Genomic DNA, 17,885 nt, shown 5'->3' on the forward strand with positions numbered 1-17,885 from the left:
CAGACCTTTTAAGGAGCCAATGAGGTCAGACAACGCATTGACCTTTGGTGTCAGCATCTTTCCCACTAACCCAGTGGCTCTGTGCTGCCAGGTTTTAGAACTATGGATTAGAGAATACTAAAACAAGCTGTCAATTCACTGTCTTCTGAAAGAGTGGGAAAAAAAGAAAAAAAAAAAACAAAGAAAAAAAAATTGAACCAGTTGCTTAATATTTTGCACCACTATATTTCTTTAAACTTCTACTAAGTTTGATTTACTACTGTGTGAACACAGCCTATTATGTCTTAACCTGCCCTGATCTGTATGATATATCAGTGAATTAAAGAATCAAGAATTAAAGGTTTGATGCTTGTTTTCTAGCTTTATTTCCTTCTACTGAATTCCCCTGCCAGAGAGATCTAAATTCTGAATTCCAGATTGTGTGCTTGCCAACAATAACATTTTTGAATTGCCCACTGACTGTAGCCAGTTACTTCTCATTTTTTTCCTCCAGTATTTCCTTCTCACACTGAGGCAAATGGAATTCCCTCCTCTGAATTCCCATAGAGCTCACTAATCCTTGTATCTATTCTCACTTTATGATCTCCCATTTATTTAACTTTACTAGTCTGTGGAATTATAATTACCCATTGGTTAATATCCACATTTAATGTCAAGAACTAGTGATTTAAACCCAAATTCTATGCATAATAAAGGAAGAAAAATAAATAAATCATGTAGCTGGCTCACAACTTTACATGAGGGGTGGGGAGTGCACAGCAAGGGCAAGCTGGCTCTAATCACAGTGGACTGGGCTCACCAACCCCTAGGTCTTTCCCCAGCAACACACCTCCTCTAGCAAAGCACTACCTTCCAAAGGCTCTGTCAGCTAGACACTAAATAGGAAGCTTAATCACAAACAGTTGAGGATATGAAGGAAATTTATATTCCAACCACCTCATGATCCTCTTAATTAAATTATGTTATCAATGAGGAAATCAATTTTGAGGAGGCAAGGATGAATCACTAGTAAGTTTCAATAATATGATATTTTTTCCAAGACCCTTTGACTCAAAGTACACAGAACTTTAGATTGTCTTTTGGCTCTTCCTTCCTTTCTCTCTACTCTCTCTCTCTCTCTCTCTATCTCTATCTCTATCTCTCTCTTGCTCTGTGAGTGTGTCTAATATGGTGTCATATTTATTTCCAACTGTAATGAAAATTAAGCCTATGAACATGCTATGAGCATGCTAACATTTACTAAAAGAAAGCTCACTGAAAAATTTGCATACTGTCATGTTAAGAATAGGCTGTGATTTTCTTTTCTTATTTTCACTGCTTTTGATGGAGAAAAATCTTAAAATTTGATAAGTGGGTTGGTTGAGGTGGTCAGAGTATAATGTTTTCCACTAAAGTTACTTTTCCTTATGTACGTAATACCTAAATAATGTTTTCTTACACCAACTAGAGCACCAGAGATATGGCAAAAATCTTTCTATTTGACACCCCCTCAACACTGAAAACATTCATGTTTTTCTCTGCTCAGAAGCAGCTTCTTAAATCTGTGCACATACTTTCAGGTACTTTTTGCTATATCTAAAAATATATAAATGGTACACCATAATTCATATCATGGCAAAGTCATTTATGTATGTAAAACATAATAGCCTTGGGAACTGAGTATGATTTATATGTTCAAAATAAAAGACGTGGGAAGGAGCCTAAGGATGAGACTGACAGAGTTAAGAGTCAGGATTATATCACAACTTTGCAGAATAATACCCCAAATAGAGAGAGATAAAAATTTAAATTGAATAAATATTAAATCCATGCACAAACAGGCAATAAATGGGGAATTCTGGGTTAACATTAGTTTATATGGAAAAGAACTAGAAGTTGGTTATCAAAGACTCAAAATACAATAAAAATTCTAATACTTTGACACATTGTTAATATTTATCTTAGAAATAAAATTTATTTTAAAAAGCATCAGGAACTTCAACAGAATATATTATTATTGAAGGGAAAATACTGAATCATGTAAAAAAATTGAATCAGTGGTTTTAAAATGTGGGATGTGACCTATATCCCTTGCAGTTTTTTGTTATTTTTATTTAGGAAAAATATACTAGGGCTGGAAATATGGCTTAGAGGGTAAGGCACTTGCCTGCAAAGCCTAAGGACCCATGTTCAGCTCTCCAGATCCCCAGTAAGCTATATACACAAAGTGACTCTCACAAGGATACACATATGCACAAGATGGCACATACGTCTGGAGTTTGACTTCAGTGGCTAGTGGCCCTGGCACACCAATTATCCCTCACAATTTCTCTTTGTCTTTCTTATAAAAAATTCCAACCACCCCCAAAATAAAATAATATTAAATAAAAACAGTGCCTAGTAATCAAAAATAATAGAGAGAGAAAAAAAACCACTTTTTCTTCCCCCTGACCATATGCTGGATTATTTATTTCTGTAGAAAGGCTTCTTATAGATCTTCCAATTCTGACATGAAAAGGTGCTATTCTATCATTTTCTTCTTTTATTATTTTATTATTTATTTTTATTATTTTATTATTTTATTCTTATTATTTCTTCTTCCTGTGGTATTAATGTTCCTTGTTGTAAAGCTAATTGTCTAGCAGTTCACTTATATTCATGCAAATATTCTTTGCCAGACACTCTGGATTTCAGGGCAGGAAAAAGACTCAGGCTGTTCTCTACCTGAGACACATGCTTCCTTTATAAACCTAGATTTCTGAGCCCAAAGATAATTGTTTATGTGAATATTTCCAAAAGATATCTATATGTAGGTTTATCCCCATCTTTTGGTCTCTCTCTTCCTCTTCTTTTCTCTTACCCACAAGTTCATACTGCTGTGGCCTGGAACTCAGGATCCTCCAGCCTGAGCATCCAGAATATTGGGACTACAACCATGCAAGCAAGAAATTTTAGAAGCTTTTCACTGTCTATATGAAAACCCTGTATAAGACTGGGGAGAATTTCTTGTGGTTTTAGATATACAAGTCCTGATTGAGTTTTGTACAAGAAAGTCCATGTACTGAGAAAGTAAATTTTTTTTCAATGAAAAGTGAATAACATTCATGTCATGACCATGACCAATCATAAAACTTGGGAATCACTAATATCTCTCATCTTCTTTCTATTTTATTCTAAAATCTAAACCATTTTTCATATAAACATAATATTTCAGAAAACAGCAACTTGAATGAGAAGCTGAATCAGGGGAGCAAATGAACTTACACATTTTTTAGTACACCAAAACCACAGGTTTATTTGCATTCATCTGTTCTTTCTTTGATGTCAACCACAACACATGAGAAGGAGATTCAAGGTCTTAACTCCATTACTGGCTTTATTCAGCAGTGTCAAACCAATAATAGGTGTTTATCTACTGGTGTGTGCTGCTCCAGATATAGTAGCTCATTGTAATTCTCTCCTCCAGTTTTTCTTCCCCAAGGAAATATCTATATCTAAGATCTGTCTAATTAGTCAGTATGTGTATAATGAAAAATTGTGAGACAATCCCCATGTTCATAGTGACTGGGCTTAAAAAAAAAAAAAAGCTCTATAAGGTTTCTATCTACATTTGCTTGTTTACATAGTGGAGCAAAATGGATCAAACAAGCATAGATTTGTGGTAACAGAGATGGTGCCTTTGTGCAATGTAACACATACTGTGTATCAAAGAAATATTATGCCACTTCTCCGAAGCTGACATTGGAATGACATTGCAATCTGGCCATCTGTCTTCCTCCTCTAGATGTCGATGAATGTATGCTCGTGAATGGAGGCTGCCAGCAGAGCTGCATTAACACTCCGGGCACCTTCCACTGTGAGTGTGGTTTGGGATACAAACTCCATGCTGACAGACGCACCTGCATAAGTGAGTAAATATTAGAGCCAGCTTGAAGCCATTTTCAATGAAAATCGACCTGTCCATGATGTAAGGGGCAAAATGGAAAGATTTTTCTATTGTAAAATATCTACAGAAGCAGATAGTTTTCAAGTTCAATTCTACCTTGTAGAATATAAAAGGCATTTCACTGTTAAAAGATGGAAAGACATAGAAGATAAGGAAGAAAATATTTTTAAAAATTAACATTCACAAGCAAAATTATAATTTACTATATGCCAAAGAACTTAAAATTACTCAAGTGTAATTAAAACTATTTCTATAAATATAGGTTACAGTATATTTATTCTTCATTAAAATGTTTTAAATATAAATTTTAGGTGGTAAGATTAGTGTTATCCTCTTTATCGCCTCTGTATGATTCTGAATTTTATGTTTTAGGAAGTAAGCATATGCTTCTATTATAAACAAAATAGGAATAAAGTTTTAAAAATATTCTTCCCCACTTGATTATCAATGTTCCTTGCTATTTACACAAAATTTACATAAAAGTGTTTTATTTCAATGAGTCATGATCCTCATGTATTTTAATGATACATTCTAATTTTATCTCAGGTCCTCATATTTAAAACACCTATATTTATAGCACATAGTATAGGACAGTTTAATTGCTATACTTATTTATATGAATTTTGTTAAATATTTGTCCTCACAAAATTATTAGTGTCTTATAAAATATTTTATAATTGTGAAACTTGGTATATAAATCACTAGTATCAGTTTTCTAACATATATTGCTATTTTGAGAGAAACACAGGAAAAGAGACAAAGATTTTAATCATTGGTCTGATTTTGATATTATGACAAAACAGTGATTAGAGCAAAAAAATATATATATAGGGATAAGTGAAGGAGAAGGGAAATTTTCAAAATCAAGTGAAATTACAACTAGAAGTCAGATCCTTATATTCAGGGACTACAATTCACAATGATCATGTCTGCAGTAAGCACAAGTTGTGAAATAGCATCCCATGCATGTTTACTTAATTGATATCTCTTCTTTTTCTTCCAAAATTAATGGCATTAGCAAGAGGGTTCCTCTTTCCATTCCTAATACTGTCTAAGATCATCTCATGGTAGTAACAACTTCAAGCTGCCACTAGAAGTTCTTTGAGCCAAAGGCATGAGAAGCAGCAGGACAATTTATATATGCAAATGAGATAAGTATCAGTAAAGGCTAACCTGCTGAACTTCTATATCTAGTATAAAGTTATTTTTCAGTGTAGTGACTTATATAAACAAATAATATCTGGTCTTGCGATAAGGCAAAATAAATCCTTGAGACACAATCTAAATGTTTACAGATAAAATTACTTTACTAAACCCTGGTAGTTTTTAACTATTCCAACCAGTTAGTTTTCCTTTATACTATATCATCACTTTTCTTGACTTTTCAAGTTTAGTGTTAACGATGTCAGGCTAAATGTGGAATTAAATAAGGATATAATGATTAGTGTTTTTAAAAATATTTTATTTTTCTTTATTTATTTGAGAGGGAGAAAGAGAGAGAGAGAGGGGAGAATGGGCATGCCAGGACCTCCAGCAGCTGTAAATGAACTCCAGATGCATGCGTCCCCTTGTGATTCTGGCTTACATGAGTCCTGGGGAATTGAACCTAGTTCCTTTGGCTTTGCAGGCAAGTGCCCTAATCACTAAGCCATTTCTTCCAGCCCCTGATTAGTCTTTTCTATCTCTATTTCCTAAAAACCATGTCTTACTCTTTAGATACATGGCCACAATGCTGTTCTTCCCATGCAGACTTTCAATACAGTATACAAAAGTATTATTTGTTTTTAAATTTTTATTTATTTATTTGCCAGGGAAGAGAGAGACAAAGAAATGGGAGACAGACACACAGAGAGAGTATGGGCCTGCCAGAGCCTCCTGTCACTGCAAAAGAACTCCAGATGCATCTGAATTTATGTGGGTACTAGATAATCACACTCAAGTCATTAGACTTTTCAGTTAAGTGCCTTAACCACTGAGCAATCTCTTCAACCCCAAATTTATTCATATATACATCATGACTAGGAAATGAGAATTGTAAATTTCATGACTGTAGCAATTTCAAACTTTAACCACCTAGATGTCATTCAACAGATGCTATTAGACTGGGAGCCCAGCAGTTGTTAAGTTTCCTGGAAATGTCGATGCCTTCTAGCTGCACATACACTGAGTTTTGGGACTATATGGATCACTTAGTTCCTCACAAAATCTTTATTGGATTGCAAATAAAATGAGATTCCAGTAAAATTAGTGATCTTAGCCATAATGTACTCATTTGAAGAGAAATTATTGGCCTGCAAAGTTTTGGAATACAAACTCTTTCTAAAGACAAGGGCCTAAATTTTTCCTCAAAATTTTAAAGGTGTTCATGACACCTAAAAACATCACACATATATTTTTGTCCTTAAATACACTTCTTAAAAAGTGTACAGGGAGGGCAGGGATGACACCTCCCTCAGTACAGCACTTGCCATGCAGGTGTGATGGCCTGAGCTCCAATCCATAGCACCCATGTAAAAATGCAAGGCTTGCCAGTGCACACTTGTAATACCAGGGATCTATAGGTGAGACGGAAGGCTCTCTGAAAATAAGCTGGCCAGCTAGGTTTGCCATATTGGTGGGCTCTAGGTCCAGTGAAAGACCCTGTCTCAATAAATAAGGTGGGGAGAGATTTTTTGTAAGATACATATTGTTAACCTCTGGTCTCCATAGGCATGTTCACATACACCTGCACACACACATGCACATATACACAAATGAACACACACACACATCCACATACACAAATACGAATAAGATAGAAAGTATATGCAGAGAACAATACCATGAATATCATTATATTATGAAGCTGTCTTATAGTATATTAGTTTCTATATTAAATTTCTTCTGTGTAGACCTAGGACTCAGTAGTGTAGTGGAAACAAAGCAGACATAGAACACACAGAAAGTCACTAAATCTCTCTACACCCTGCTTTGCCTGATAGAGAATTTTGTAGTGGTCTTAAAATAACTTAAACTTTAAGGTGTTATAATTTTACAAAATTTCCCATATCACTAATTCATTATAAATCACCTGTCAACTATAATTATTGGATTATGCAGTATAACTATCCTGTATAGATCTGATTTTTAATAAAAATATTTAATTAATTTAGACTTGAGGAAACCCAACCTTGAGAACTTTATTATTTCTAAATTATAAAAATGTAACTTACATGATGTTTTTTAGAAGATACATACTTTGGTGTTTCTGAGAAAACACTGTTTTCTCAATCAGAGAATTATATCTAGAAGGAATCTGAGACATAATCTCATCCATTCTACTCACTAAGAGATTAACAAATCACAGAATTAGAAATCAAGATATATACACTGAGAATGAAAGACAATTTTCAGGAACATCCTACTAATCTCAGTACTAGTTCACTTCTTTTAAATTTGTGAGAATTACAATAGGATAGGCTAAGAAAATTTATAAAAATATATCAATTTATATATATAAATTTTATAATAAATAAAATTTTACACTATTTTAATAAATAAGGTCAAAGATTAAAATGATGTATTTTCACAACAGCTAGTGATAACAAAAAGTGGCATTATGTTACTAATCTGCAAATAGGTATATTATAGCACTCTCTCCTAAAGTTCTGTGACAAGTGCCCACAAACCAGAATACTCTCAGTTCTCTGTCAGCCATGTCCTTTTCTACTTACATGTCTTAACCTGGGCTAGATCTCATCACCCTGAATCATCTCTGTCTGTCAAAATTCTACTTACCATGTTTCACATTAAATGTCATCTGTCCTATTAAGCTTTCTCTATGACTCCAGAAAAAGTAATTCTCTTTTCTATATCTTAAATGCCAGGTTATATATGTTGTTTTAATGGCATATTGTTATACATGCATGCATTCACACACCACACACACACATCCCTCTCAGGCCATATGAAAGGCAATGCTGACTTCCCAATTGTCCAGTCAAAATTCTACACTTGGCCTTTGACACTGTCACTGACTTATTTTTTTCTAAATATTCTCTTGGCTCAGAACAGTGCAGTCAGTGCAATGCCCAGTTTCAGTGGCTGCACTCTACTCTCATTCTGTTGTTTGACATCCTCTCTGTGAATCAGCACTTCTTTTTATTTTCTCCTTCAGGTATCTGTCACGCCCGCCTCGCCAGCAAGGAGGACGCCACAATCAGGATTCTTCTGAACACACTTTATTAGGGACTGCCAAACTGCTAGATGCGAAGACGCGAAGACCCAGAACCACGAAAGGCAACTGTTTATATAGGGTTTAGGCTGCTTACCCACAAATGATTGGTCAACTGTGGATATGTGGCCACCAGTGATTGGTTACTTTCTGGATGCCTCATTAGCATCGGCCCGCAACGGGTTGGAGCATGCGCACTGTGCTAAATTTACACCAGCTGTGACCAATAAGAGGCCAGAAACCGGCGCCAGCTTGTAATAGCATCTGCGCGGCTCCTAACATATCCCCCTTCCTTTTTTTATTATTTAGACACCAAGGGACCAAATCACCGATCTAGCCTTTCCCACTTCTGGCAACAGGCGATCAAGGTTATAAGGCCTTGGAAAACTCACAACTCACCTTATCCTGTGCAATGAGTTATTCCTCAGGGATGTGCAAAGGCTGAGTGTGAAATAAAACTAAAAGTCTTATGCCTAACCTGGTGCAATGAGAATAAGCTCTCAGGGTGCAAAGGCCACAAGACAGCTCAAACGAAGGGAGAAAACGTCCAGGTCAAGCAATAGCAAAATTACACACAGGCACATCATGCAGGTACCAACGAGGCCCAGAGTAAGCACCAATCACTGGTTTCAGCTCCCTATTGTTTCAGAGTTATCAATCAAGCATTAGGTGAATGTCCTGATTCCAGTGCAGCAAATGCTTGCACTAGCATAGCATTGTCTCTGAGTCTTAATTTACAGAAACACCAAAAACACCCGATTGCAGCAGCAATCATAAACAGCATCATGGAACCCATTCCAGCCCATTCCTTCAAATAAAGGGTAGCTTTCTATATCCAGTCCAATTAATAGAAGTTTGAACATCCAAAGTATTAGCTACATTAGCTGATAAATTATTCAAAGTCGCCGCAATTTGTATAGTAATAGCAGCCACAATGGCTGTAGTAATCCCAAAATCTCTTTTGATTCTAAACAATGTCATAGAACTAGGAGAACAGCATATAGTAATAGCAGCCACAATGGCTGTAGTAATCCCAAAATCTTTTGATTCTAAACAATGTCATAGAACTAGGAGAACAGCATATAGTAATAGCAGCCACAATGGCTGTAGTAATCCCAAAATCTCTTTTCTAAACAAAGTCATAGAACTAGGAGAACAGCTTCATGTATTACAGGTAGAGGTTTTGGGAATACTGAGAGTATTCCCCAAAGGGGTTCTGTCCATATCCCCAGCAGGTTGAACAGGGGCAATATCATCAGCACAGCAATCACGATCCTCATCCTTTTCTGGACTCTCCTCGACCACTCGCGTCAGTCTGGCAGGAACCCAAATGGGATTGTCTTGATCCTGTGGAAAAACACAAACAGCTCCCCTGGATCTTATTAAAACAAGATCCGGGCCCTTCCATTGATTAGACATAACATCCTTCCATTTTATTTTTTCTGAAACTGGTGATGGTGGCAGACAATGCCTGTCTGCTGCTGACCTACCCATCACGTCCAAATTTAAAAAATTAAGTGTAAAAAGAGCTAGAGAAATAGTTAATTGTTCCTGCACAAGTTCTTTTGCTGCTCTTAATTTCTCGGAGGTGAGAGGCCATTGGGGTACCCACACAGGTGCCTCCGTCACCCAGGGTATGGGCAAAGCATCCTCAATGGCCCCTAGGAAAAACCCAGTCCTTTTCGATCTAATTTTTGAGTACCAGTCACAGGCTCTGGACTTCCTTGTGACATTTTTTCCTAATCCTTTTTCTGGAACACACCCCATATCTCTCATAATTTGTTGACTCTGATTAGAGTAATCATTAGTCAATTTAAACTTCATCTGATGTAAAATATCTCGTCCCCACAAATTTACTGGTAAAGGGAGTACATATGGTATGAATTCTCCCGCACGTCCTTCATGATCCCTCCATCTTAAAGCCTGAGCACTTATACTAGGAGAAGACTCATATCCCAACCCTTGTAAGGTTTGTGAAGACTGATTGACAGGCCAATTAGAAGGCCACCATTTGGTGGAGATAATACTAGTATCTGCTCCCGTATCTAAAATACCAGAGAAAATTTTTCCTTGAATAATTAACTCCAAGGTTGGTCTTTCATCCAGATCCAGTGAGACATAGGCACATCCTCCTCTGGAGGATCCAAGACCTTTTGTTCCTCTAATATCCTTTTTATAAGGGAACAAGCCATGTAGGCTAGGCAATACTAAAAGCTGAGCAATACAATCCCCACAGGAAATAGAAGATATCCCTCTAGGGGAAGAGCACAGAATTTTTACTTGTCCTTCATAATCCTCATCTATAACTCCAGGGTGAACAATTAAGCCTTTCAGAGCTGAAGATGAACGTCCTAGCACCAAGCCTACTGTATCAGAGGGCAGGGGTCCTTTAAAATATTTCTTTTGGCTTGCAGAAAGAAGTTCCCTCCATGTATCTCAGTACTTCTTTCTTTCTTTCTTTCTTTCTCTCCTTCTTTCTTTCTTTCCTTCTTTCTTTCTTTCTTTCTTTCTTTCCTTCTTTCCTTCTTTCCTTCTTTCCTTCTTTCCTTCTTTCTTTCCTTCTTTCCTTCTTTCCTTCTTTCCTTCTTTCTTTCTTTCCTTCTTTCCTTCTTTCCTTCTTTCCTTCTTTCTTTCTTTCCTTCTTTCTTTCTTTCTTTCCTTCTTTCTTTCCTTCTTTCTTTCCTTCTTTCCTTCTTTTCCTTCTTTCTTTCTTTCTTTCCTTCTTTCTTTCCTTCTTTCTTTCTTTCTTTCCTTCTTTCTTTCTTTCTTTCCTTCCTTCTTTCTTTCCTTCTTTCTTTCTTTCTTTCTTTCTTTCTTTCTTTCTTTCTTTCTTTCTTTCCTTCTTTCTTTCTTTCTTTCTTTCTTTTTATCATTACCCTTCATTACATTTTGTTCCTTCCTTTTATTACCTTCTAAATCTTTAACCTTAGTTTCCTTTTTACCATTAACCTTAGTTTCCTTTTTACCATTACCCTTCATTACATTTTTTTCCTTCCTTTTATTACCTTCTAAATCTTTAACCTTAGTTTTCTTTTTACCATTAACCTTAGTTTTCTTTTTACCATTAACCTTCATTACATTTTGTTCCTTCCTTTTATTACCTTCTAAATCTTTAACCTTAGTTTTCTTTTTACCATTAACCTTAGTTTTCTTTTTACCATTAACCTTCATTACATTTTGTTCCTTCCTTTTATTACCTTCTAAATCTTTAACCTTAGTTTTCTTTTTACCATTAACCTTAGTTTTCTTTTTACCATTAACCTTCATTACATTTTGTTCCTTCCTTTTATTCTGTTTTCCTTTTTGTTCCCTTTTTTCTGTTTCTGACATACTGTCCTGATGTTCCGCTAAAGTCCTCTGGCCCTCTTTCACTTTAATGAGCACACAGGGCAAGAAGAAAATCATAACAATAGCATCAACCTCCCAGGGCAGCATACCTCTCAGAAAAAAGTCCGGATCCGTCCGTCCCGTGTGTCAGTTCTGAATCCTCCTTAAAACAGGGGTCTTCGCTGGTGCAAGATGTTCTTCAATTCCCGGGGTTTCGGCACCACTTGTCACGCCCGCCTCGCCAGCAAGGAGGACGCCACAATCAGGATTCTTCTGAACACACTTTATTAGGGACTGCCAAACTGCTAGATGCTAAGACGCGAAGACGCGAAGACCCAGAACCACGAAAGGCAACTGTTTATATAGGGTTTAGGCTGCTTACCCACAAATGATTGGTCAACTGTGGATATGTGGCCACCAGTGATTGGTTACTTTCTGGATGCCTCATTAGCATCGGCCCGCAACGGGTTGGAGCATGCGCACTGTGCTAAATTTACACCAGCTGTGACCAATAAGAGGCCAGAAACCGGCGCCAGCTTGTAATAGCATCTGCGCGGCTCCTAACATATTCTTTCTTTCTTTCCTTCTTTCTTTCTTTCTTTCCTTCCTTCTTTCTTTCCTTCTTTCTTTCTTTCTTTCTTTCTTTCTTTCTTTCTTTCTTTCCTTCTTTCTTTCTTTCTTTCTTTCTTTTTATCATTACCCTTCATTACATTTTGTTCCTTCCTTTTATTACCTTCTAAATCTTTAACCTTAGTTTCCTTTTTACCATTAACCTTAGTTTCCTTTTTACCATTACCCTTCATTACATTTTTTTCCTTCCTTTTATTACCTTCTAAATCTTTAACCTTAGTTTTCTTTTTACCATTAACCTTAGTTTTCTTTTTACCATTAACCTTCATTACATTTTGTTCCTTCCTTTTATTACCTTCTAAATCTTTAACCTTAGTTTTCTTTTTACCATTAACCTTAGTTTTCTTTTTACCATTAACCTTCATTACATTTTGTTCCTTCCTTTTATTACCTTCTAAATCTTTAACCTTAGTTTTCTTTTTACCATTAACCTTAGTTTTCTTTTTACCATTAACCTTCATTACATTTTGTTCCTTCCTTTTATTCTGTTTTCCTTTTTGTTCCCTTTTTTCTGTTTCTGACATACTGTCCTGATGTTCCGCTAAAGTCCTCTGGCCCTCTTTCACTTTAATGAGCACACAGGGCAAGAAGAAAATCATAACAATAGCATCAACCTCCCAGGGCAGCATACCTCTCAGAAAAAAGTCCGGATCCGTCCGTCCCGTGTGTCAGTTCTGAATCCTCCTTAAAACAGGGGTCTTCGCTGGTGCAAGATGTTCTTCAATTCCCGGGTTTCGGCACCACTTGTCACGCCCGCCTCGCCAGCAAGGAGGACGCCACAATCAGGATTCTTCTGAACACACTTTATTAGGGACTGCCAAACTGCTAGATGCGAAGACGCGAAGACCCAGAACCACGAAAGGCAACTGTTTATATAGGGTTTAGGCTGCTTACCCACAAATGATTGGTCAACTGTGGATATGTGGCCACCAGTGATTGGTTACTTTCTGGATGCCTCATTAGCATCGGCCCGCAACGGGTTGGAGCATGCGCACTGTGCTAAATTTACACCAGCTGTGACCAATAAGAGGCCAGAAACCGGCGCCAGCTTGTAATAGCATCTGCGCGGCTCCTAACAGGTATCTCTCTTCCAGTCTACTCCATAATGTTTTATTATTTTCACTGTGAGGAAATATCTCTGATGTAGTTAGAATATTACTTCATACATCCTAAGGATTGCCTCAATATTTCACAGAATATTAAGAGACAAGAAATTCACTTAGATAGATTTACTCCTTAGGAAATGACTTGTCTTTGTTCCAGCATTTATGGTTTTTGAAATTTTGTCAGTATTCTCTGTTAAAAATATACCATCTTGGGCTGGAGAGATGGCTCAGTGGTTAAAGGGCTTGCCTGTGAAGCCTAAGGGCTAAAGTTCAACTGCCCAGAACTCCCGTAAGCTGGATGCTCAAGGGAACACAAGTATCTGGAGTTTGTTTGCAGAGGCTGGAGGCTCTAGCATGCTCTCTATCTCTCTCACTCTCTCTCTTTCTCTCTCTCTCATAAATAAATGAAATTATATGCTACCTCTAAATAGTTCATATTTGTTGATCTTTTTATTATGGAACGATATAATGAAACCAACTCATCTATTTAAAGTATCTTTAACCATCAGAGTCTAGATGCTAATACACGTTATCTAAACCTTTACTCTTAGCTATGTGATCTACATGTTAAAGTACTTGGAAGATTTTAGTTTTAACTTGACACACTTCTCAAATCTGTTTTGAATTTTCAATTTTAATTACAGTGATGTGAAAGATGCTCATCTCAAATAGCCATTCATAATCATGTCCTCCTTCTAATGTATTTGTTCAAATTGGCCTTCTCACAAAGGTAAACTAATTGAATAATTTAAAATTTAAATGCTTGCATAGTTCCATTTCCTCTCCTTGATACCTTTAGCATCTAGGTTTATTAATATTTCCAACTCAAAAGTAAACAAATGCAATCTCTGATGTCTGATAGAGACACCTTAGATAATGAAAATTTTAATTACTTCTATCATTAGTACAACAGATACTCATTTTGACTTGCTTGTAATAGTTAGGATCTGATTTTGTTAAATGCTCCCTTTTTATTCCACTAAATGAAGGAAAGAAGAAAGGATACCCTAGAACTGTGGTGTAAAGTTTCTGTGTGGTATGTGATGATTAATATCCACTCTCTACTCGATTGGATTAGGACCTCTAGACAGGTCTATGAGGGTATTTCTGGGAAGATTAACTTAGGGATGAAGACCTTCTTGTGAGCGGGCAGCGCTTTCAAATTGCGGCCCAGATAGGAAGAGGTCTGGGGGAAGAGCAATCCTGCTACCACCTGCCTACCTTTACTTCATGCTAGCGATGGCATCTACTCTGTTGCTGCCATCCTTCACTGACCTGCAACCCAGCTTCAGCTGCCATCCAATGTGGACTTAACCCTTCATTGCCAGGTACAGACTGAGCATGCAACCTCGTGGTCTGAGCAGCTAGGGTGTTCTCTGTGTCTCCAGCCATTGTTGATCTACCCAGCCTGTATCATGTAGATTTACTATGGATTACAAGGCCATTCTAATAAATTGCCTTTGTAATATATCTTAAATCTACTGAGTTTGCTCTTCCCAAGAACCCTGACTACAAGGTGCCCCACTGTTACATTTTAGTTAACAGATATATAGAAGTTGTGTGACAAGAAAAGGGTATGTGTACAACTGAGAAGCTAAAAAATACATCCTTAGTGAAACTTTGTGCTTGAATTCTTTATCAGATTTTTATGACTTTACATTTTAAGAAAATGCTAAACTTACTAAATAACTTAGAGAAACCCATTAGATATAGTGGTCTTCACACAATGAGTTCATTTTTTTTTTAATCTTTGTGTTCTGATCAGTGAAGTCTGAGTTTTATTTTATGAAGGGAGTACAAGATTCTTTTTAGGAAATGGAGAGATTGCCCTCAAATTGAAGATGAAAGAGGTTAAAGACTTTCATTGTAACTACCTTTCAATTAGCTGCATTATTTATGAAGATGAATTAGAAACAGAATTCATTTCAGATGACAGTTGACGTGCAGAATAGGGCTATGTCAGGTTAAAAAAATTGTTTAGTTTGTCAGATGGATGGCATTTCTCCATCATTATCAAATTCATCACCCTCCAATATTAAGCACTTTTATGTGGTGGATGCTAAATTTAATTCTTGAAAGTTGAATTTAAGGAACACTTCCCCTCTGCCATCCCTATTTCCATTCTCTGGCCTCTTGGCAAAAATCATGAACTTCTCAAGTTTTCATCTAGTATAGAATATTCAATTCAATTCAATTCAGTAATTCAGGTTTCGGGATCAGATTTAGAATCTTCCCCTTTTCCTAGAGATTTCAGACATAGGAAGGCATAGCTAACAGTGGGAAATAGTGACAGATTGAGGTTTGAATGTCAGCTGTGTAAGAGCTATGTGAGCCCAGCCTCATCACTTGCCTACCTCACTTTCAAACTCCGTGTCCTCTCTACCTCTCTCGCTCTCTTTATTCATGACTCGTTCTAATAACAAGGTAATAATTCATGAAAAACAATAGCATGCATTGCGTAAGCACATATGCCTCACAGAAGTATATGTTTAACACATGAAAAAAGGTGCATATCCAAACTGGCTCTGTGGCTAACAGTGAACAAATAAGAGGTTCTTTAAGAGGCATGGAGTGACAAGAAGTTCCCTTGAGTGGAGCCATGTGATAGACTCCATTTAGTTCCAAGTTTAGTAGACACACACACACACACACATACACACACACACACACGACAGTGACTTTCTAGCTCAACAGTCATTATACATGTAAGCATCTTTTCCCATTTCCCTCTAGGTGAAAGCTAAGCTCACACATCTTTCTTTAGGATAATGCTTATAATGGTCATTATAATTCTAATTTTAATACATTTAATATGTAGTTTGAAATAATAAAATCTAATGTTAAATAGTGATTAATTTTGGTTAACTATATTACTTCATAGTGTATGGTCCATGTAAGATGAATGAAGAGGTTAAAACAGTAACTGCTGCACCATGGAGGCACAACTCATGAAGGCTTAGATCAGTGATTTATAACTACCATTTATCTGCTCCTTTGTTATCTTGCCACCACCAGAACGCTCATTCAATACAGAAATGAGAGTGAAACTGTTACTTATATGCAATTGAAAATGTAACAGGTCAGCTTTTAAGTGCCCATTTATGAAAATATAATATTGTATTTAGGATCAAAAGAAAAATAAAGGAAGTTAGAGAACAGAATAATGTGGGAAATTTTTATTCTCTCTTTTCACCATAGCAATGTTAACTTCACAACATTGACGTCACATACACAAACTATGTTATTTGACCTAGTTACTTAACTATTTAATAACTCAGTTTATCTCTATGGAAACTGAGTACAGAAAAGCGACAGTAAGGGTGAAATCTAGATGAAGTGCCTGACACAGACCTGGCATCAGTATTAGCTCATACTTGTAGTAGCTATAAACACAGGACTAAAATTGCAGAGGGACAGCATAGCAGTTACCTTTTTGTTGCTGGGAAATCACCAGACCAAAAGCAGAATATTTGAAGATTTGTTTTTTTTTTTAATTTTTTTTTTTTTAATTTCAGCAGGGTAGGGCTCATCCAGGCACAGAAAGCATAGCATGAGAAAGGCAGTAGGGGAAGGAAATACTCTTGCTGAGCTAGCTCTAAGCACCAGTACACTGAACTAATAAACCTTAAGGTCCATCATAAACATACATCTCCTCCAACAAAGCCCACCTTCCACAGGCTTGACAAATTCCTAAGTTTCCAGCAGCAGGTTATCTAATGTTCCAAAGACATGATGCCATGTGGGACATTTTAATTTCAAACAACCATGGTCAGACACTATTAATATAAATTGGCTTTAATGACTAATGGCTTCCACTAGGCATCTTTATTTGTAGGTGTTTATGTCCAAATTTACATGTTGAAATAACCACCAATGATATTGGCTGAAATATTTTAGGTTATCAGAGCAGAGTCTACAGTTGATGCTCTTGTCCATAGTGGCACACACCTTTTATTCCAGCGCTGAGGAGGCAGAGGTAGGAGGATCACCATGAGTTTGAGGCAAACCTGAATATACATAGCGAATTCCAGGTCAGCTTGGACTAGAGTGAAACTCTACCTCAAACAAACAAGCAAACAAACGAACAAACAAAAAAAAATGAGGGCCTGTTTGCTTCTTATACCACATGGCAGAAAGCAGAAAATATGAAGAATAGGACCTTCTAGGCACAATTTGCTAGTGCCTTGACCTTTGACTCCCCAGCCTCTAATACTGTAAATGTTACTTGTTCAAAAGCTCCCCAGGGTTGGTGAGATGTCTTAATGGTTACGGTGCTTGCCTGTGAAGCCTAAGAACCCAGGTTTGATTCCCCAGTACCCATATAAACCAGATGCACAAAGGAGCACATGCATCTCGAATTTGTTTGCAGTGGCTGGAGGCCCTGGCATGCCCATTCTCTCCCTCTCCCTCTCCCTCTCCCTCTCCATCCCCCCTCCCCCTCCCCCTCCCTTCCTACCTCTCTCTCTCAATCTCTCTCTCTCTCTCTCTCTCTCTCTCTCTCTCTCTGTGTGTGTGTGTGTGTGTGTGTGTGTGTGTGTGTGTGTGTATGTGTGTGTGTCTTTCTCTCTCTCTCTCTCAAGTAAATAAAGAAAAAAAAGTGAGAAGCTTCCTAGGTTCTAGTATTTTGCTATGGCAGCCTATATGGGCTAAGACAGTAGGTTTTCATTGATTTCTTTACTAATCT

General features: G+C 36.9%; 1 pseudogene; it reads left to right on the forward strand.

The window, feature by feature from the left end:
* The window catches only part of LOC101594526, a 564,925-nt pseudogene that overhangs the window by 484,477 nt on the left and 62,563 nt on the right, over positions 1 to 17,885 (forward strand).

The sequence above is a fragment of the Jaculus jaculus genome, chromosome 11 (assembly GCF_020740685.1).
Source record: "Jaculus jaculus isolate mJacJac1 chromosome 11, mJacJac1.mat.Y.cur, whole genome shotgun sequence".
In the NCBI taxonomy this organism is placed as follows: domain Eukaryota; kingdom Metazoa; phylum Chordata; class Mammalia; order Rodentia; family Dipodidae; genus Jaculus; species Jaculus jaculus.